This window comes from Phascolarctos cinereus, unplaced genomic scaffold (assembly GCF_003287225.1).
Source record: "Phascolarctos cinereus isolate Bilbo 61053 unplaced genomic scaffold, phaCin_HiC Scaffold_4;HRSCAF=312, whole genome shotgun sequence".
NCBI classification, from domain to species: domain Eukaryota; kingdom Metazoa; phylum Chordata; class Mammalia; order Diprotodontia; family Phascolarctidae; genus Phascolarctos; species Phascolarctos cinereus.
This window is the reverse complement of record NW_027555847.1, coordinates 255,057,289-255,081,026: the sequence shown is the minus strand read 5'-3', so window position 1 is coordinate 255,081,026 and position 23,738 is coordinate 255,057,289. Positions and strand designations below refer to the sequence as shown.

The 23,738-nt window shown below is 38.6% G+C and overlaps 1 pseudogene; it reads right to left on the bottom strand.

Moving 5' to 3' along the window:
• Nucleotides 1-4,201: 4,201 nt before the first annotated feature.
• LOC110197621 (large ribosomal subunit protein uL24 pseudogene) lies at nucleotides 4,202-4,616 on the bottom strand (annotated as a pseudogene).
• Between the last annotated feature and the right edge of the window lie 19,122 nt (nucleotides 4,617-23,738).

Here is a 23,738-nt window from a genome sequence, read left to right as displayed (position 1 = left end):
TTTTGTTCTGTTTTTTGAGTGGAAGGATCTCAGGAGCTACAGTGGTAAGTAGGGGATATATATTTACTCACAAAAGGGTAACTCCTAGGACTCTGATAGAATCTGAGTGTAACCAGTGGTGTTCCTCTTCTGGGATCCTAGATCTGTTGGTGTGAGAGTAGCTAACAGTGAGCAAGCCTGCCCAGAAACTGGTAGTAGGTGTCCACCCACACTATGTGAGGCACTATCAGTATGGGTGGCCATCACAAACCCTATTGTACTTGAAAGAATAGCCTATACTTTAATTCCAAGAAATAAGTCCTTGTTTGACATATATGGTGATAACAGCAACTTGACAGACATTTATTAAGTACCTGTTTATGAAGACAGCTTTGTTAGGTGGTAGGTCTGATGAAGATTTAGATAGGATGCAATCCATGAAGCAAGGGGCTTACAGTAGAGTAGAAGAATAATATAATCATTGTTAATTATAGCATTCAATATTACACTAAAAGCACATTAAAGAGTTGGAAAACAAAGTGCTAGGTTAGATTCATGAAACAAAAGTCATTGCTTAAAGTGGGAATTAGAGGAAGTTTCATTGAGAGAGTAACATTTGAGTTTAGCTTTAAAGAATACACAGGGGGCAGCTAGGTGGCACAGTGGATAGAGCACCAGCCCTGAAGTCAGGAGGACCTGAGTTCAAATCTGGCCTCAGACCAAACACTTGACACTTACTAGCTGTGTGACCCTGGGCAAGTCACTTAACCCCATTGCCTAACAACAACAAAAAAAGAATACACAAGAGTGTTAACAGTTGATAAGGACAGACAATATTCCATAAGAAACAACATAAAGAATGACATGAGCCAAAAACATAAAGGGAACGACTGGCTACATGGGTAAGTCAGTCAATAAATATTTATTAATTACCTACAATGCGCCAAGCACTAGGGTAAGGGGATAAAAATATGAAAAAAGGAAGTACCTGCTCTCAAGGCGCTTGTAATCTATTGGGCACACAAAAGGAAGCTGAAAAGTGTTAGGGACATGTTAAAAGGGGACACACAACCTGTTTGGAAATGAAAAAATAGCTGGCATGGATCCCCTCCTTAAATGAAGATTTTGGAGTTCATGTTTCTACCCTCCAATCAGAAGGACAGAGGAGACTAATGAAGTAAGAATACCGAGTCTGATTGGATCTTGCAGGATGAGATTTCCTCATTGATGAAGTTCCTAGTGGCATGGAGAAGTCCATAAAGAATCCAATAGAATTCAGCCAATTAGAAGGTAGTATTTAAACTCAGCTCACCTTCATCACTATTAACTGCAAGAAATGTCTCAAATAAAGAGAAGCTCTCAAGAACAAAATTATGAGAACACAAAGAGAAACAATTTCTACTTAGAGTAAAAAGGGAGTTATCTAAAGCAAATTACATAGCTGCACTTGGAACTCACCAGCTTAGGTTTTTAAAAGAAATGTGCAGAAGATGGAAGTGAGGACAATTGGAGGAAACAAATCAAAGCAATGACCCAATCTTATAAAAATAGAGTCAGGAATGCTAAAGCTCAAAATGAGTTGAGACTGAAAGGGAAAACTAAGAACAACAAAAAGGATAGGATTGTTTCAAAGTAAAGTGAGAGAAGGGAAGGAGGATCTCTAGAGGCCTCATGATGGAAAATGCTATCCACATCCAAAGAAAGAACTATGGAAGTTGAATAGCTATCATTTTTTTTTCCTCTTCTGTTGAGTTTTGTTTCCTCTTTCTGATGGTTCCTCCTATTGGTTTTCATTTTTACTTACAACTTCACTAATGTGGAAATATGTTTAATAAGAATGTAAATGTATAGCCTATATAAGATTGTGTGCCATCTTGGGGAGGGCGATAGGGAGGAAGGGGGAGAAAAATTTTAAACTTTTTTTAAAATATAAAGCATATGAAAGTGATTATTGATAAATCAAAATAAATTAATAAAATTTTTTAAAAATAATAAAAAAAAGAAGGGAAGGAGGAAAAAATAGATAGCCCCACTCTTACAGTGAAGAGGATGATGTTAAAAGACAATAGAGAGAGCAGAGTTGCTCTTATTTTTCTTCTTTTTTTTCTCACAAGGAGCTGACCTTTGTATTAGAAAGGACAGAACAAAAATGGCAAATAGAGAGTTCAGTTCAATTCAATAAGCATTTTCTTTTCACATTGTACATTTAAGGTTCAGTGTTTGGCCTAGGGATGCAGACAAACGTAAAACAGTCCCTGCCCTCAAGGAACTTATATTCTGTTGGGAGTGTCAGGGTGTGGAATAGAGCATATCCACAGATAAATGAAAATAAATTATACATAAAGTAATTTTGGTGAACTAGAAGAGCCTCTAATAACTAAGGGTAGGGCAGAACATAGACTTGAAGGAAACTAGCAATTCCAAGGGTCAGAGATTTAGAGCCAGAAGGGACCCAGGAGGCCACCAACTCCAGCCCCCTCCTTCTATCAATGAGGAAACTGAAACACAGAAACTTCAAGTGACCTTCCCAAGGTTACACAACTAGTAAATGGCTGATGCAGGATTTGGACTCAGGTCTTCTTGACTTCCAGTCTAGTGCTCTGACATTCTTGTGCCTGGGATCTTTTCTTGGATCACTCAACAAAATTGTTATGGAAGGAGAAGAGAGCTGATCATACAAGATTAAGAGCCATTTTCTACATGGACTGACATAGACCTGGTATCCAATTTATTTGTGTTGAGCTACTCCATACTAAATAACTCACATTTATATAGTGTTTTAAGGTTTGCAAAATACTTAGCATATATTACACCATTTGATCTTGAAAACAACTCTATGAAGTAAATACTGTAGGTATTATTATCCCTATTTTACAGCTGAGGAAAGAGAAGCTCAGAAAAAAATAATTTGTTTCCCTGTGATCACACAGCTAATAAATATCAGGGATGAGATTCATACTCATCTCTTCTAACACTGTCTAAAGATCTTTATATCACAATGCCACTGATAATTAGTCTGGTCCTCAGAGCATAACCTGAGAGGTATAGATTTATAATGTTACACATATTCCTAGGCACACTTGTGTTTCTCATTGGTCTTCCGGTATCCTCCAACATGCTTTATCCTTGTCCCCACCCCACTGTCCTACTTTTGCACACAACTATCTTAAAACTTTCTCTCTCATGCCTTCGGCCCCATCAACCACTATCCAGAGATCATGTATAACTCCTATGCAGACAATCTTAGTAGATAATTCCTCCCAAACGCATTCTACCACATTGATACTTCAAATCTGTGTCGGGAAAATCAACACTAGAGAGTAATGTTAGGAGGCAAGTATAAACATATGCCTAAATCCAAAAGTTTAGCTCATAAAACATGGTGGGCTATGTCACGAACTTTTTACATCACTCAGACCTCCTCTGGAGACTCATGGGTGTTAAGACTTAACCAGAAAATTAATAAACCACAAAAGGTAGAATTAGCATTTACTTCAATCAGGCAATTAAGTGCCTGAGAACACGATGTAGACTTTAATAGCCTAAATTTCCATACTGTGTAACAATAGTCATTTCTAGACATAGTAATGCATCATTTCTAGAACTTTCATTTCTGCTTTTCAGCATTCAAATCTATGATTAGAAGATACTACTTTTGAACATCAAAAATAATAATACAAGATGTACCCAAGTACAGAGCTTTTTAAATGTATGTATAGTAGCAAAAACTTAGAAAATGCCTAAAATGTTAGGTTTCTTTTAGTTGGATAATGTTACTATAATAATAGCACTAAAGAGTATTATGCCTAGAAACCAAAAGAAATTGGGATGGCTCAATGATATTATAAGCCCCAAAACATTTAATATATTCTATATTTTTAAAATTTCATCTAGTTTTCATATTTGTATCTTTTTGTTTTCAAGGGAATATATTTTATGATGGGGTTATATCTTCTGCAGACAAGGCGTAGGGTTCTTTGGCTTTTTGTTGTTAGGGAATAATAGGAAATGAAGAAAGTTAGGAAGGGGAAAAATAGCCTTAGGAAATATGACCAGTGAAAACTGTGGAGGCCAGTGACAATCTGGGAAATATGTGCATTTGAATTATTACCATATCTAGTATGCCTGCTTAAATATGGCAGAGTGATTAAATATCTCAGTCCCTTTTATTTATTTAATTATTTAATTCTAATTTTTAATTACAACTGTATAACAGACCATTTTATTCTTGCATCTTTTCAATGGTTTCTTCTTTATATTTGCCTTTCTCCTTTCCAATTTGTCTGGATTTGGCTTTACACTCAAGAATCTTTTTGCAATCTTTATCCAGTTTTTGTCTGGTGATAACTACCTTACTAGGGTGAATGCCCACATGGACAGTTGTGCCATTAGCTTTTTCACGCTGCACATGCTCAATGTAGAAGACGTATTTCTTTCTGTAAACCTGGACTACCTTGCCAATTTGCTGACCTTTGTAGTGTCCACGAACCACCTGGACCTTGTCGTCCTTCTGGATGGGCATCAAGCTCCTTGGAGAGCGGGGACAACGTGATCTTGCGCCGAATGTGCGAGGGCGCATTGAAGTGTCTCTTGCGCTTCTTGCTTCGGTCTGAGGTCACGAATGGATTGAACTTCATTTTGGCGAGCGGGACCACCTGAAAAGACTCTTAGTCTGTTTTTAAAAAAACTATATTTTATTGAATTTTTATTAATTTCATTAAATATTTCCCAATTACATTTTAAAATTTTTAATTATTTGATTCTGAACTTAAGAAATAAAACAAACATTTCCATAACATGGTAGAATACAGTCCTTTTGCAATCTGCTCATTCCTAATATCCAAGTGTTGACAGCTCAGTCCTCAACCCCACAGTTAGAGACATCATAATCTCCCATTTGTGGGTAAGACAATTGGACATGACCAAATCCTCCAGGTAAATGATATTTCTGAATGTTATGATTGTGGTAGTTATTGTTATCTTTTTATTAACAGAGTAAAATGAAAGAACTACAGAGATAATCTGATCTATTCTTTAGCAGATGGCTAGATAGTAGAAATTTACTGTACCTAAAGGGAGCGCCACTAAAATAGATCTGCTAGTGGGGTCCCATTTGAGCAGCTTCCAAGTGGCTTCCAACATAATTGTGTATATGGTATCAGAATTATATATATAGAACTTGAGGGGAACTTAGAAGTGATTGAATCCAACTCTCTCGTGAGGTTTAGAGAGGAAAAATGACTTGTTCAAGGTCACAAAGATAAGAAGCACAGCAGGGATTCAGAGGACTCCCAACCCAGTACTTTTTCTACTCTACCATGCTGCAGTATACATTCACTACTGTATGTATAACCCAAAAGCATCAAGTTGGTTTGCCCCCATCAATTGCAAGGACAAGAATTCCCAGAATTCATGGCATCAAATGTTTTAGACGGCAACACTAAGAAGTTGTATATGAAGGTGACTGGGATACTTCATAAAGTTTTTATAGGGAAAAAGGCAAAAGAGAAGAGGGAAGCAAGAAGTTTGAGGGGAGTGTGTATATTCTCCATCTTGAGGGAAATATACACAGAGGGTAGAGTCAGCACCTCCAGGTAGAGTCAGCACCTCCAATTTGTTTCTTTCCCAGTGCTTGCATCAAGAAAGGCAGAGAACTATAGATTGCAGATCCAGGCCACAGAAGTTACAGCCCCTATGCTACAGATTGAATTTATTTTGGGTGAGATAGCCCCCTCAGAGACACTCTCACTTTCCCCCAAGAGACCCCAGTGGATGAGGGAGGTGATCATGAATAGCCGCCTCTCTAATATCTAAGCAGGAAGCTTCTTCTTGCCCCTCTGCCATCAGAAAGTTAATGGCTACCATATTTCCATTGTGCTGACTGGTTTCTTCCCCCATTGAGTGTTCTGTTTGCTACTTTTTGATTCTCATTCTTTCTCCCTAATACATAAAACTAATTTAGTATGCTAGTCATGTATGGGATTATTTGGGAAGTGCTGGGGAAGGAGGGATGAAGAGTGGATATGGAATAAACATAAGGAAGTTGGGCTCAAGTGGGGACAGGCAGTGAAACAATGGACTCTTTCCTTCAAGACAACTTTCTGCTAGGAGACAATTAGCTAAGATGCAAAAATAAACTTATAAGCTAATGTATAAATGGATGTGAATGCCTCTCCCCTCACCAAGGCATATGTGAACTTTGACTGAGATCTTCTGGGGGAAAATGCAGTGATACTAGTAGTGATATGACAATCCTTGGGGGACCTTTTCGTGATGAGAGGTAGTCCTGTAGCATGTTCAAACCAGACATAAATCAATATTTATTAAGTGCCTATTACATGTCAGATACTATAACAGATGCTAGAATACTATCCCAGTACAACTTTGCTTATGGATTGGCCACCTCTGTGCACAATTCTAGTTAGGGATGCTTTGGGCAAAGACAGCAATCTTTACTTTTGTGGGTGGGTGAGGGGAAGTATGGGAGGTAGTAAGTGGGGTATGGAGGGAGTTAAGGCTGGCTCACACACCTTTGAAAAACTGGTTCCCCTTTCAAATGGGGAATGAAAATGGCTGAATATTTGGCCCTATCTCACTTGGTTAAACAAAAACAAGTTCTATCAAAGGCTTAGATTTACTGGGGCCTCCCGGCTTTAAGTAGCTGGATGATTCAGTCCTGACTAGCTCACAAGGGGAATCTCACTGTGTATCTAAAATGGCATCTTTGTGGTTGAAGGGTGGTTTTTCTTTGCTTTATATTTAATCTAACAGAATAAGCAACAATATCAACACCAATTAAAACAAGTAAAGAGTTAACTTTCAAAATGACCACAGTCCAGATGGCAGTATGGAAGCCATCAGAGCTATCAAATCTTTCTGAAGATTTACCACTGCAGTAATCCAATCTTTGTATGTGGGCATTGGCCGCAATCCTTAGTGCATGCACACATGCACACACACACACACACACAGAATTTATAATTTATGGGCATGACATAGACATTGGACATGAATTTGGGTAATGAAAGGAACTCTTGAGAAGGAATGTTTGCAGGAGAATCATGTATTAAAAATAATAATAAAAATTAGCATTTACATAATGCTTTAAGGTTTGCAAAGTATTTTACAGGGGCAGCTAAGGAGTTCAGTGAATAGAGAGGCTGGTCCTGAAGTCAAGAAGACCTGAATTCAGATCTGGTCTCAGACACCTACTGATTATGTGCCCTGGACAAGTCACTTAACCCTGTTTGCCTCAGTTTCCTCATAGGCAAAATAAGCTGGAGAAGAAAATGCAAAACCACTTCAGTATCCTTGCCAAGAAAATGCCAAATGGGGTCACAAAGAGTTTGATGCAACTGAAACAATTGAACAACAATAACAACAACAAAAAGTACTCTATAAATATTATCTCAACAACCCTGGGAGTGACTTATCCCGAGTTACACAGCCAATAATTGTCTAAAAACAAGGATTTTAGGGGCAGGTAGGTGGCGAAGTAGGTAGAGCACCAGCCCTCAGGAGGACCTGAGTTCAAATCCGGCCTCAGACCAAACACTTGACACTTACTGGCTGTGTGACCCTGGGCAAGTCACTAACCCCGATTGCCTTAAAAAACAAAACAAAAACAAAAACAAAACAAGGATTTGAACTCAGGTCTTCCTGACTGCAAGTCCAATACTCTGAGCAACTTAGTTGCCTCAATGTAGAATTTGCTTTGAGAATATGTGAAGACATTTAATGTAATCAATTAGAATATTAAAGGTTCCTATGAGTCATCTTCAAAGTCATCCATTACATTGTCCTTATTACTTCCCTCTTATTCCCTTCTGTCCTACTAAATTACATAGACTGAGAAAATATTAGAACCAAAGAAAACTGAGAGATCATTAACTTCCACAGGTTCTCCATTTTCCTATACATGCCCCATTTCTATTCCTGTCGCCAGATATTTTCCCATGATTTTCCCCAAGAAGCCTCTAATCTCACCTTTGTAATATGTCTCCAAGATAATTTTTTTTCTTGAAGACATCTGCTCTCCTCAACCTTGTGCCCCTGGAGTTGATATACAATTGAAGAAGGCTTAATTGAAGCCTACAAGTGTGAGCTCCATATCCTCATTTATGGGGAAAGGGAGCTGCTGTTCACTGGAGAAAGTTCAGGCCATCAAAATTCTGGAAGACATGCTGAGACCAGAGCAGCACAGTCTGGAAAAAGGAAGAGAAGAAAGAGGAAGTGGCTTGGAGGGGAACTTGGTCTCATCATCTAGAGATTACTGGGGGTATTTCTGACCTGTGAGTTGCCTTCTGCTACTGTGAGACAAATTCTAGGCTACAATTAAATAGGGGAGATAATATATCTAGAGCTGGAAGGGACTTAAAACTCATCTAGTCCAAACCACTCATTTGATAGTTGAGAAAACTGAGGCTAAGGAATGGTTAGTGAGTTGCCCAAAGTTACATAGGTAATTAGTGTCAAAAATGGGATTTGAACTCAGATCCTGACTCTAGACCCATTTTCTCTTCACTCTACCATGCTTGAGAAGTATATGGAGTCATGGTGTCTCCCAATCCCAGGAGTCCTGGAAGAATCTTGATAAACAGAGGACTCAGACGAGATGCTTCAGTGATCTCTAGGTAGACTTGGTGAGAGGAGATTGGGGGGTATGAGGAGGGGAAGGAAGAACCAATCACCTCATTTGCCCACGTACTTAGGAATAATTTCCTTCGTATAAAATTTGCATTGGTAATTTCTATCTTATTCTTCTATTTGAGAAGTTGTAGAGTGTGTCTATTTGTTTATGGGAAGAAAATTATTTTACTACTTGATTCCTTTTCTTGTTATTTGTTTTTATCATTCATTTTATATTTTTATTAAATGGTTTTGCTATTGGAATAATGTCTTTTTTAAAACTCTAGTAATAGAGCATTGTACCAGATGCGGGCTAGGGCTGAAATGACCATAACCGATTATCCAAAACAGTTATATGTTGCTTTGGGAAAATAGAAAGAGTCTCCAGAGCCAAACTTCTCAGAAATTTCTTTAGGAGGTGTGGGGCAGAAATTTTAAAAAAGTAAGTACTTTATTTACAAGAAAATAATTATAAACTGCTAACATAGGTGAAGATTGTTAAAGTTTCACCCATTTTACTTTCAGAAGATGAATAGCATGCATAGAGAACCAAAGGAGGAAGTTTATATTGAATTAAAAAGTTTACTTGGCAAATATTGTTTGCAAATTCAAGAGCAATTCAAAGCAATTCAAGAACACATGAAGGAATCTCATATTCTCCTTTTTCCCCCTAACCTTTTCTCCCTGAATATTTAATTAAGGCTAAATATGTTTCAAGCATCTTCCCCCCAAAAAAGTAGATTTAACCAGGTCTCATGACAAGTTAATATGATTTGGAGTATCATGTATTTGAAATTTTATTTTTTATAGAAAAGATGATATTTGTATATAAAATGACTATTACTAGCATTGGTTAAAAATGTTCTTACCCATTTATTTGTGAAGAGACTTATAGAAGACAGAATGCCATAGTGTAAAGAATCTTAGATTTGGAGTCAGGAAGCCTGAATCTATCTCTGATACCTGTGAAGATGCCATAGGACTTTCAGAAAGTTACTCAGCCTCTCAGAGTGATAGTTTCCTTATCTATAAAACACAGATAGCAATTATTGTACTATCTACTCCATAGTAGGAGTGGTTGAGAGGTAAGCATTTTGTTCATTTTAAAGCCCTATGTAAATATTTTTTTCTTTCTTTCTTTCTTTATTTTTAATATAAATACATTTATTTTTAGTTTTCAACATGCACTTCCACAAGTTTTTGAGTTCCAAATTTTCACCCCATCTCCCCCGCCCCCACCAAGATGGCATGCATTCTGCATATCCCTTCCCCTAGTCTGTCCTCTCTTCTATCTCTCTCCCCTTCTCTTATCCCTTTCCCCTTCTATTTTCCTGTAGGGCAGGATAGACTTCTGTACCCCATTTCCTATTTCTTATTTCCCAGGAGCATGTGAAAACATTTTTTTTCAAACATATGCTTTTAAAACTTTAGGTTTCAAATTTTCTCTTCTCCCTCCCCACACCCTCATTGAAAAGGCAAGCAACTCAATATAGGTTGTACATGTGCAGTTATGTAAAACACGTCCATAGTAGACATGTTGTGAAAAATTAACTCTATTTCCCTTAATCCTATCCTGCCCTCCCATTTATTCTATTCTTTCTTTTGACCCTGTCCCTCCTCAGAAGTATTTACTTCTGATTATCCCCATTCCCAATCTGCCCTCCTATCTATCATCCCCCTGCTCTCTTGTCCCCTTCTCCCCCTATTTTCCTGTAGGGTAAGACAGATTTCCATACCCAATTGAATGTGTATGTTATTCCTCCTTAAGCCAAATCCTATGAGAATAAGATTCACTCATTCCCTCTCACCTTCCCCTTTCCCCTCCACTGTAAGAGACTTTTCTTTTCTGTTTTTTTTTTGTGAGATAATTTACCCCATTCTACCTCTCCCTTTCTTCTTCTCTGAGTATAATCCTCTCTCATCCCTTAATTTTATTCTCCAGATATGACCCTTTAATCTTCAACTCACCCTGTGCCCTCTATCTATCTATCTACATATACATACATATAATTTTTTTCCTCCAACTACCCTAATACTGACAAAGGTCTCATGAGTTATAAATATCATTTCCATGCAGGAATGTAAACAGTTCAATCTTAATAAGTCTCTTATGATTTCTCTTTCCTGTTTACCTCTTCATGTTCCACTGAGTCCTGTATTTGAAAGTCAAATTTTCTATTCAGCTCTGGTCTTTTCATCAAGAATGCTTGAAAGTCCTCTATTTCACTGAATGACCATTTTTTCCCCTGAAGGATTATACTCAGTTTTGCTGGGTAGGTGATTCTTGGTTGTAATCCTATCTCCTTTGCCCTCTGGAATATTATATTCCATGCCCTGCAGTCCTTTAATGTAGAAGCTGCTAAATCTTGTGTTATCCTGATTGTGTTTCCACAGTACTTGAATGTTTCCTTCTGGCAGCTTGTAATATTTCCTCCTTGACCTGGGAACTCTGGAATTTGGCTATAATATTCCTAGGAGTTTTCCTTTGGGGATCTCTTTCAGGAGGAGATCTGTGGATTCTTTCAATTTCTATTTTGCCCTCTGGTTCTACTATATCAGGGCAGTTTTCCTTGATAATTTCTTGAAAGATGATGTCTAGGCTCTTTTTTTGATCATGGCTTTCAGATAGTCCAATAATTTTTAAATTCTCTCTCCTGGATCTATTTTCCAGGTCAGTTGTTTTTCCAATGAGATATTTCACATTGTTTTCTAATTTTTCATTCTTTTGGATTTGTTCTACTGTGTTGTGATTTCTCATAAAGTCACTAGCTTCCAATTGCTCTATTCTAATTTTTAAGGAAGTATTTTCTTCAGTAATCTTTTGGACTTCCTTTTCCATTTGGCCAATTTTGCTTTTTAGGGCATTTTTCTCCTCATCTTTTTGGACCTCTTTTGCCATTTGGGTTAGGCTATTTTTTAAGGTGTTATTTTCTTCAGTATTTTTTTGGGTCTCCTTTAGCAAGCTGTTGACTTGTTTTTTGATTTTCTTGCATCACTCTCAGTTTTTCCTCTACTTCCCTTACTTGCTTCTCAAAATCCCTTTTGAGCTCTTCCAAGGCCTGGGACTGATTCATATTTTTCTTGGAGGCTTTGGATGTAGGAGCTTTGACTTTGTTGTCTTCTTTGTATATTTTGATCTTCTTTTCACCAAAGTAAGAAAATATAGTCTGACTTTTTTTGCGCTGCTTGCTCATGATCCCAGCCAATTACTTGAGTTTTAAACTCTTTGTTAAGGTAGGAGTCTGCTTCCAATGTGGAGAATGTACTGTCCCAAGCTTCAGGGGTTTGTACAGCTGTTTTCAGAGATACTTGTAGGGACCTGTAAATTTTCAGTTCTTCCAAGGTGGTATGATAAGGGGTGAGGTGTTTACTCCTTTCCTGGCCTGTGACTACAAGTACTGCTTTCTGTCCTGTAACTGTGAGGAGGGGTTCCTCTCACAGCCACTACAAGCTCCACCAAGCCAGCGCTCCTCTCACCCCAGCACTGCCACCCAGAACTGTGACCCAGATCCACAGGGCAAAGCAAGAGATTCCTGCCTCAGCACTGGCAAAGAGATCCCTGCGATCCCTCTCTGATCAGCCACTGGACTCCCCCTCAGTCTGTGGGCCAGAAGCTCGGGAAGCAGCTGCCCCCCCCCCCCGCTCTTGGGGAATGGAGCTGTGACCCCGCCTTCCTTTCTCAGCAGTGACAGAAACAGACTTTTCCCACTGATCTTCTAAATTGTCTTTGGCATTGGTGGATTGAGGAGTCTGGAAACCTCCACAGCTACCCAGATTCAGTCCTCTGAGGCCTGTTCATCCAGGTTGTTTTGGGCTGGAAATTTGTTTCACTCTGTCTTTTTGTGGGTTCTGCTACTTCAGAGTTTGTTTAGAGCCAGTTTTTATGAGTGTTTGGAGGGGTTTGGAGGAGAGCTCAAGCAAATCACTACTTTCACTCTGCCATCTTGGCTCCGCCAAGCCCTATGTAAATATGTCATCATTATTAGTTCTGCTATCTCAGAAAGGCTATGCTTAAGCCATCTTGGGTAGATATTTTAATGGCTCTTCCTAGAATCTCTCATTTATGAATTACAAGGAGGCATAATGGGAAAAATAAAATTGTTGTTATAGCCTGGGTTTCAATCTGAACTATGTTACTTATTATCTATATATCTATGGCAAGTAATCTAACTTCTTTTAGCCCAAGTTTCTTCATCTGTAAAAATGGGGTAATGACATTTGCCCTGCCTACTTCACTTGGTTGTTTGTGATAATCAATAAGAGAGATAGCTTATATTTTATTTTCCAAAACCTATTTGTCCTTGAAACATTTTATTGCTTGAAACATGTCAATGGAATGCACAAATACACTGGTCATCAAATAGGGAGAAAGTGATAGTGAGGGAGACATTTTAAGAATATTAGGGATATCACCAGAGGGAAAGGGGAAACTATGGGGGGAGTCACTGAAGGGTAGGGAAAACAGTAATTTTAGTGAGAGGATTGGGGAAACTCCTTCAGAGACTGAGGGAACTAGCTATCCTCTATACCAGGAGCTCTTTTCCTCCTCATTTCTACCTCTTGGTTTCCCTGACTTCTTTCAAGTCTCAACCAAAGTCCAGCCTTCTGCAAAAAGGCTTTCCTGTTCCTCTTTAACCTCCAACTCATCCTGTATTTGTTATATAATTATCCTTTTTGTTATATAATTATTTGCATATTGTCTGTCCCCATTAGATTGTGAGCTCCTTGAAAGAATGAATTCTGCCCCCCCGTCTTTCTTTGTATCTTTATCACTTAGTACAGAGTGTAGCACATAGGTACTTAGTAAATTCCTTTTTGACTTGTTGACTTGACATATAGGAGCTTACAAAATGTTTATTGATTGATTAAAACAAACATAAGACCCAAGAGCTATTCCCTGATGGATACATGGTCAAAGAATATAAACTGTTTTCCAAAAGAATGGCAGACAATCAAGAACTACATTAAAGATGGTCACAAATCACTAATAAGATAAATCCAATTAAAGCAGCTCTCACATTTTACCTCAAATGCAACAAATTAGGAAAGATGACAAAAGATGGAAATAGTCAATGTTGGGATCTGTGGGAACAAAAGAGCGCAATATAATGTTGGCAAAAGTGTGAACTGGTATGACTATTCTGGAAAACACTCAACTCTTCATGCCAAAAGATCCCACTGTTGTGCATACATTCCAAGGAAGACAGACAGAAATAAAGGTCTCATATGTACCCAAATCAGTCAATCAACATTTATTAAGTATGTATTTATATATCAGGTACTAAGGTAAGAGCTGGAGAAAGACAAATTGCAAGCAGGCCCTTCCCTCAAGGAGCTTCCATTCTAGTAGAAGAGACAACATGGAAATAGACTGAAGGACAGATAGATAGATAGATAGATAGATAGATAGATAGATAGATAGATAGATAGATTTAAAAATAGATACAAAGTAACGTTAGAGGCACAGAAGGAAGTGTCTACTATGTTCTGGGAACTGTGCTAAGTGCTTTACAAATATTATCTCACTTCATCCTTATGACAATGCACTGAATTGTCATGATCTAAAAAGAGAGCAGTCAGTGACACTGTGAAAAGACACAGTTACTAGCTAACTAAGGCAAAAACTGTTTTCGTTGTTGTTCAATTGTGTCCAACTCTTCATGACCCCATTTGGAGTTTTCTTGGCAAAAATAATGGATTGGTTTGCCATTCCTTTTCTAGCTCATTTTATAGATGAGGAAACTGAGGCAAACAGGGTTCAGCGACTTACCTAGGGTCACACAGCTAGGAAATGTCTGAGGCCAGATTTGAACTTAGGGCGATGAGTCTTCCTGACTCCAGGGCCACTCTCTATCTACTGTGCTACCTAGCTGCCTAGGAATAGTGTGTACCTGGGGCAAATTAAAGGTGGTGGGCAGGGAGGGGGAGAGTGGTGGTATAAAGGCAATCTGTCCAGTACACATAGTCCTGTAACCTCTAGGAGTTTTGGGGACAAAAGTGAACCCTGGGAAGCAGGTACTATGGGAAAACCTGGCAGGGAAAGCTCAGGGGTATATCTGTTGCATGCAGAATGGTCCAGTGGTAATTGCAAAGTGAAGTTCAGGGAATGGGGGGAGAATTAGAGTGGGGGTGATTGTCATGAGGAAGAAACTCAGTCCTTCCCACCCATGGAGTAAAAGCCCTCTTGCCTTTTGCTTTATTTCAAGGCAGATCAGGAAACTTGGCAATTTTCTGGTAGCATAGTATTGTCTCTATGAACATTTTAATTTATTTTTCTTCAGAACCCATCATCAGAAAAAGTCTGGTGCCAAGGGGAATCCTTAAACTTATTATGTATCACTCCCTAACAGCTGTCAAGAAAGAGAAAACATATCAGCCTATCAGTTAGGTCTCTAAGGGAAAATAGCCAGGTTTTATCCTTTATTGCTTCTGACCTCAGTGCTTTAGAGAGATCCATAGCCAAGGAGGCACATGAGGTAATTGGAATGACACAGAGAGGTGCCCTGCAGGGAATTTGGCAGCCCAGCAATACTCTCAGGATATTCCAGGATTTTTTTTCTTTAACTGATGTCCCACCTGTCCTCTTGGCAGGATTTTTAAACCACCCACTTTGCTGGATGTCTATTTCACCTGTACAAACATGTTTCTTCCTGTCACCGTATGAATAGGGGAATACAGTGGTGGGGACTTGGGGCTTCACCTTTTTAATCTCCTAATGAACTGTTATGGAACTGTAAAACAGCTGTTATCCCAAGGGCAATGACACAGTACAATTCATTTGTGCCTTTATGATTTCTGTTGCTGTTGTTCAACCATTTCAGTCATGTTGGACTCTTCGTGACCCCATTTGGAGTTTTCTTGCAAAGATACTGGAGTGGTTTACCATTTCCTTCTCCAATTCATTTGATATATGAAGAACTGAGGCAAACAGGGGTTAAATGACTTGCCCAGGGTCACTTAGCTAGCAAGTGTTTGAGGCCAGATATGAACTCAGGAAGATGAGTCTTCTTGATTCCAGGCTTGGCACACTATTTGCTCTATCCACTCTATCTGGAAACAGTACCAGGCCTGGAGTCAGGAAGACTCGTCTAACACACTAACCACATTAACCCTAAATTTCCCATTGACCTGAAATATCTTAGTAGTCATATTCCATAGTGTTTTCCTTACAATGATCACGTGAGGTAGGCATTGCAAGTATCATTACCCCCATTTTGCAGATGATGATGTTAAGACTCAGGAAAGCTAAGTGTCATGTGAGTGATCACAAAGCCAGCATTTGAAGTCTGACTCTAGGACCTACATGGAATGGAAAACAAACTACATCTAACCTCTGATGTTTACCTGCTTCTCCAGCTTTATCTGTAATCATCACTCTATGTGAACTGTTCAAGGCAGGCAAATTGGTCTATTTGCGGCTATCAGAATGTGCCATGGCCTTTCCTACTTCAGCACCAAAGCTTGTCTGGCTCTCTTTGCCTGAAATGGAAGTCCCATGTCTTCCACGAAGCCTTCTTCAAATCTAATGAGTTAACATATGTAAAGTGCTATACAAACCTTTTATAAAGGCTATATGGCTAGCCTCCACCAGCCCCAGCCCTCAAAGATTACTCGTGCTGGAACATCTATATCATTTATTGTCTGAACCACTTATTTGCACTTAACCTGTGTTGTCTTATATTGTATAATTTTTTATGCTGTAGTAGTCATAATAACAACAATTACATAATAATTCACATTTATACTTACATATCAGAGGTACAAAATACCTTCCTCATAATAAACCTATAAGGAGTCAAAGAATGCTCACAATTTTTACTCTCATGTGGACTATAAGTTTTTTGAGGATAGGAATTTATATGTCTTTATATTGCCACAACTTACACAATGACCTATGTATGTTTTTGTTTAGTCATTTTTCATTCATGTCTGGCTCTTCATGACCCTATTTGGGGTTTTCTTGGCAAAGATACTGGAGTGGTTTGCAATTTCCTTCTCCAGCTCGTTTTACAGATGAAGAAACTAAGGCAAACAGGGTTAAGTGATTTGTCCAAGGTCACACAGCTAAGAAAGTATCTGAGGCTGGATTTCAACTCAGGTCTTTCTGATGCCAGGCTCTATTTACTGCACTACTTCGCTGTCTAACCTATGAATAATGCATGCTTAATAAATGATGACAATTATGATAACAATAAAGGGTAAAACCTTGTGTTTCTATTAAGCATGATAATAACTATTAATAATAATGATTCTTATCCATAAGAGCTAATATGCACTTTAATTTTAGAAAGTTTTAGAACTGAAAGTAGGAATTTTGGCATCTGGGGACGACTTGGGAAAGAACATGAAGCTAGTCTTAGCAGGGGGAAAGAGCAAGACTGGGCTGGGAAGCCCTCATCAGAGCTATGGGAAGACCTCAGGATCTGACTTCCAATCCTTATCTTCATTGCCCTGAGACTAGCTTTCCTAGGAGCCACTTGTGGTTGGGAGCACTCATCCTGTAGGAGGGGCAGCTACTCAGCACAGTTATTGACCAATGCAATCCGACTCCTTCCCACCCCCCAAGCACGTGAAGAAAGGCATGAAAGTTGTCTTCCTCAACTATAGTGTAACATTCATTGGGTAAGGTACAAGTTTACTGCCTGCCCCAAAGGACCTAAGTTGCTGAAGACCCAGAGAGTGTGTTTCTTCCCAGGATTCGAAGAGAGGGAGCTAACCTGGATCAGGACTTATTCTATTATAGACTATAGCTGATTGATCTAATCTTATTTCTCATAAACTTCTGTGGTTAATAATAATAACTAGCATTTATATAGTGCCTACTATGTGTCAGGCACTATATAAATATTTTCTCATTTGATCATTACAACAACTCTGGGAGGTAGGTGCCATTATTATTGCACATTTTGTTGTTCTTTGTCCTTCCTTTTTGATGAATGACATCATTGGGTGATGTATGCCTTAAATTATGCATGAATTGGATTTAAGTGAGGCAGAGCTGCACAAAATTGTCAGCTTCACTCTCTCTTCCAGAGTCATTGAAGTCCAGCGGCAAGACAAAAGTCAAGATATCTGGTAATGGCTTGGGATGCAGTGTATGACTTTGGCCTTTTCAATATCTGACCAACCTCTAAGCATTCCATAATGCCTGCTTCAGCCACTTTCATTTTCATCTGCCTGTTCTGCTGGGGGAGGTTGTCACATGCTTGAGGCAGACGTCCTTCTCATCGAACAAGTTTGAGACCTGTCAGTTACCCTCAACCTGTTTTGGCCTATTTACTGAGATGGCTTTAACAGAGTGGCCACTGTTCATGCTGTAGATTCTTGGAGCCACAGGCAAGAGTAGAGCATGAGATGGACACCAAAGGTGGATGAGCAGCCCTGAAAAGGGCTCAGCAAGTTTTCATATCAGAGGTGCTAGTCCTCTCTGAAGGCCCCAGACACACATATCCACATTTTACAGTTGAGGAAACAGAGGCAAAAAGTGATTGCTTGGGGTCACATAGCTAGTAAGTGTCTGAGGCCACATTTGAACTGAGTTCTTCCTGATGCTAGGGTCACCACTGCATCTAATGCACTACCTAGTTGGTTAATCCTGTCCTTGCATTTCCTGATATCCCTTCACTTGAGGTATGGATGCTCAGGAGAACTCTAAGAGCCAAACAAAGGAGAGTGACCTGTTTCTGTACAAGGCTGGGATCCCAGCCCTTCAGCCCATTGCTAGAGGGTTTTTCCTAACTTGGAACATAATCAAAAGCCAATCACATATTTTATAACTTACTTTCAAGGGCAGAATTACTTTGATTTTGGAGTTTTAAAAAATCTGCTTCATCAGATATAAGTCTAAAGTAATGTACATCACCCAGGGTTATAACGGGCTGCATTAATAATGGGCAATAGACACCTTGGTCCATCTGCCAGGAGAGGTGCATGCTTTTCAGATGTAGTAGCCAAAGAAAGTGAGGGATGGGATCACAGATGAGATGGGCAGCAGAGAGAGCCAGGTGGTGAAGGGCTGGCAGCAGCTGGAAGTTGGAGCCTCAGGATTAGCTCCCCAAGTCCTCAGTCCCTTCAGTTCCCCACCTCTGTACTCCAGGCTCCTTTGATCTCCTTTCCTGATTGCTATGGAACTCCTCTCTTGTTGAGGAGTTTTGAGTAGAAGCTGATACTACAGCTTTTGAAGTTATTCTGGAAATCTTTCAGTGTGATCTCTTTGGATGTTACGAGTTGGGTGGCTGGAAAAAATGATTTTTGCAGCAGAAACCCATACCTTGCCTAAGGCTTGCCAGTAGCTAAAACAAAGAATGCTTTAAACCAATGATAGTTTTCACATTTTTTGAGTATTCCCTTCCATTTAGTTCTCTTAAAAAAGACATAGCTGACAAGGGGAGGAGAGTCCACAGACTTTGAAGCAGACTTTTTGGTTGTTACCTGCAACATAGACATGAAGCACTACTCTAACTTTAGTTTGTCCTTAGAAAGCTTTACTGTGAGAGTAAAATCAACTTTTTCAAACATTCTGCTAGAACAAAGGAGTGGAATAAATGGTCTTTAGGGTATTTAGATCAGAATAAATAAGATCCAAGCAGGAGGAAGCTCTGACCACATTAGACAAGTGGTTTAGAAAACAGTGCCTTTGGAAAAGACAATGCCTTAGGAGTCTGGCTGTTCTCATATCTGATGCCAGTAACTAAATTGTCTCTGACCTCTGACTAGGGTTAGAAATGGTGCCCCTCAAAATTTCAGAATATGGGTAAAGATCTGCTTGTCCCATTCTAGTTCTAGTTCTGCAAAACACCTTACATACTGTACCTCATTAGATCTTTATCATGGTCCAAATTTCATAATGCAATTCCTTGGAAATTTTTCCTTGAAAAAAACTGTATCTAGATTTGAAGTCCCCCTCCCCCAAAAATATTCATTTAAAAAACGCTAGTTTTCGTAGGAGAAGGAATAGATAGAATAGAGGTTAGGACAATTTGAAAGAGACTGAGGAGAGGTAACAATGGTCTGAAGTAAGGTGATTGAAGTTGGAAAGGAAGGGACCACTGTAAGAAATTTTCTGGTTGTAAAATGGAGAGAACTTGGTGAATGAATATTAGGAGCAAAGAAGACAGAGGAATTAATGATGACTTCTAGGTTTTAGGCATGGTTGACTGGGAGAATGGTGGCACCATTAATTGAAGATAATTTCTTGCTGCTGTCACAAATCTCCTGCTTGAAAAGAATAAGGACAAAGAAGAGGGAAGAGTTGATGATGGCTCCTAGGTTTCATACATGCCTGACTAGGAGAATGGTGATGTCATTATTCAAAGAATGATACTTCAATTTTTTTTTTTTGAAACTGTCACTGATCTCTCTCTTTATAAGAATGATTCAATCTTATGGCAATACTTGGCAATGTCAGTTGTCTTTCACAGACCATTCTGCTAGTTGGGAAGACTCTGGTCATCTTGGAAGCATAGGGTATGGGTGAGAGAGAAGAATCATATCAAAGTTTACATTTGATATAAAGCTTAATAATAATGATATATTATGGTTGCATGGCATGTAATGGTTTTAAAAGGGCTTCCATGTGCATTTTTTTAAGCCTCTGACTCTATGCTTCTCCTTCTCCTTCACCTCTCATATTCAGTTACCAAGACCAGTCCATTCTACCTCCACAGTATCTTACACTCATACCCTCACCACTACCACCATATTACAGGACTTCATTGCCACACAGAAAGAAGGACTATAACAGCAACCTCCTAACAGGCATTAACTACTCTCAGGATAGCTATTCTTGCACATAGATCTAATCATAGTTATTCCTCAGCCACAGGCAGCTCATTGTTGCCTAGAGTTAAATTCAAACTCCCTATTCTGGCAAATTTTTCCACCTTATACAAATAATCTTCACAGACACGCAGCTACACATTTATTCCTTTCACATGAGAGAAAACATATCTTTTGACATAAAGACAGAAAAATCTAAGTTTGCCTTATTTCTGATTTCTTACCTTCACTCATGTTTATATTTGAGTAAAGGGAACACAATTACCCATGCAAAGTAGCTACTCTCTAACTTTGCAGTTCGATTAAACTGGGATTCTCACCCCAGGTGAGATCAGGCTTCACATTTCAGAGGATGCTGTAAGAGAATAACTATGTCTCCAAACACCAGCTATTCCTCATTCTGGGGCTGTAATCCAGGAGCTTCACAGAATCCAATACTTACTAGGTAGAACTGTTATGCTGTGGCCAGAGAGTGGCCTAAGGAAACAAGTTTTCTTAAATGTATGTGTTGTGGTGGTATTAAGTGGCATAAACTTGACATAGTGGGTATGGGTAATGGTGAGAAAATAGCAAGTGATGGGGGAAAGATAGTGAAGGAAAAGGATAAATGCCAGCTAAGAAATAGGGATATTTTCTTAGAAAAGTAGCTAGATACCCCACATGAGCACACATACACACAACTGGTATATGGGGAAAGATATATAATTATTGAATAGGTGTCTTGATTTCACTTACACTAGATGAAAATTAAGAATTTGCAATAAGTGAAAATAATTGCAAACATACTTTGCATTAGTTTTTCTGAACATGCTGGTCTGAAAATAAAATAATATGGAGAAGAAATTACAGGTCTGCTTGGCACTTCCTTCTGGAAGCCAAGAAAAGTTAAATAAACATATTCAGAAAGATTTCTCTATTGAAACCATTACTCAGAGTAGTTTTGCCAAAGTCACTAAAAGCTACAAGTTTACGCCTGCATGTGAAATTGTCCTGTGGTTAAGTTTCTTAGGTTCTAGCACAATAAAGAACATCCCTGTTTGTATACAGTGGTGTAGCAAGGAGAGAGGTCATGGGGTATGCTGGAGTCTTTAGTGTCCACAATTAAAAGAAACAAACAAACAAAAAATCTCACAGCAATATCAAATGCCTTTTCTAAAGCAGAATCAGACTAAATGAACACTTCTTCTGGATATAATCTTCCTGCAAAAAAAATCCCACTTCTGAACTTAACAATTTCTATCAAATACTTTTCCAGATATTCATTCCAAATATCTTATATTTACAGTTGCTCAGGTTTACAACCTCACTCTTTCTCCAAATACCTAATCAGTTGCCAAATCTTGTCATGTCTACCTTCACAGAAACTCTCATGTCTGTCTCCTTTTCTCTACTCATAGGTCATATGGTCATCACCCTATATCAGGCCTTTGTTACCTCCTTCCTGGATGATTGCAATAGCTTTTTAATTGGTCTCTGACTCACATCTCTCCCCTTTCCAATCCATCTCCCGCACAACTGCCCAAATGATTTTCTTGAAGTGTAACTCTAACCATGTCACTCTCCCCGACTCAATAAACTCTAATGGATATCTATTGCTTCTGGGAACAAGCTGTACTGTTTAGCTTTTAAAGCCCCTCACAACCTGAAAATGTGGTAGCATCAATAGCCTAAGGCCTTAACTCATGCAAATAGCACTAGTTTTCCTCCTCTTCCTCCTCCTTCTCTTTCACTTCCTGCCCCTCCCTCTCCCTCCTATCTTCCTTCCCCTCCTTTCTCCATCCCCTTTCCCCTGATTCTTTTCTTCTTCTTCTTCTTCTTCTTCTTCTTCTTCTTCTTCTTCTTCTTCTTCTTCTTCTTCTTCTTCTTCTTCTTCTTCTTCTCCTCCTTCTTCCTCCCCCTCCTCCTCCTTCTTCTCCTCCTCACCCTCTTCCTCCCCTTCTTTGTCCTTTTTTTCTTCCTCCTCCTCCTCCTCCTCCTCTCACTCAACCATGCTATACCTCCTCCCTAAGTAGAATGCAAACTCCTGTCAGGCCCTGTGTTGTTCTTCAACTCGGTATCCTTACTTATAGTGCCTTATCCATAGTAGGCAATTAATAATTGTTGATTTGAATTATTATCAAATATTTGATATTTTAATTATCTGAAGTTTATTCCTCTATTAAAATGTAAATTCCATAATCACCTACATTTTTAATTTTTTCAACCATCGGCATAGTGCTCTGCATACAGTTGGTGCTTAATGTTTGTTGAATTAATGAATAAAATGACCGTGGGAAGATTCTATTTGTTGTATAAAATATCCCACCCTTGTGTATCAGCTAAGAGGTCCAAAAGCCATTTATAATTTACAAGATCAAAATGTTGTGAAGAGAAGCCAAATTTTAGAATCTTGCTTTCATTAAATTCAGGCCTTTCATCCTACCGGGAAAAATTCAACTCCTTTTGCCAAAGTTAGCAGCCAGACCGAGATGCTCAGAATCTTATGAGGAGTTTCAATTATTCCTTGTCATTTTTTTTGGATATATACATATTACATCAGAATAGCTGTCCATACCCTAGGAAAAAAGGTTGATACAATTTTGAATAGAAGTTTAATTTTAGGAAGAGGAAACCTTATGGTCAGGGTTGGATCCTCTTAACAAATTGGTCCTGGAAAATTCCCACCATGTAGGGCCATTTGACAGAACTTCCTAGAATGATTCCTTTCCTAACTTGTTCACCTACCCCTACAGCTGAAAATCTGAAAAAAAAAAAGCTATGGAGTAAATGCCCAATTACACTGAAGCATAATAACATCCTTTTGTGCAGACACACTTGTCCTCTTATACTATATTGCTAGTATTTGATAAAAAAAATTATATATTAATGACTTTATTAATTCATTTTAACTATTTAGAAATAAATAAAAGAGTGAACGATATAATAAAAATGACAAGAGAAAAAGAACTTGTTTGAGGACTAAGATATAGCAAGAATAATTTAAATCATTGAAAATGGATCACTCAACTTTATACTCTTTGAAGCTATGTCTTCCCAGTCCTGTATACTTTATTTCCCAATTGATAGTTATTTATATGAAGCTGGAGTATATATTTAAAGGTAATGAAGGTTGTGAACCTAGATCATTGAAGTCATTCAAGAGTGGAAAATTTCAGCACTGTTGTGATTCTGGTCCCATGACACCAATTTTTTACCAATAGTAAACAGAATATTGTATAGACAAGTCTCAAGTGTCTTTAAAATCTTAAAGGCATATGAAAAATCTTTTATTTTATTAGTTTCTCTTTTAGCCTTCTTAGCAAAAATAGCTGCTCCAAAATTGGATTCTGGTATAGCTACCACATAGTACTTTC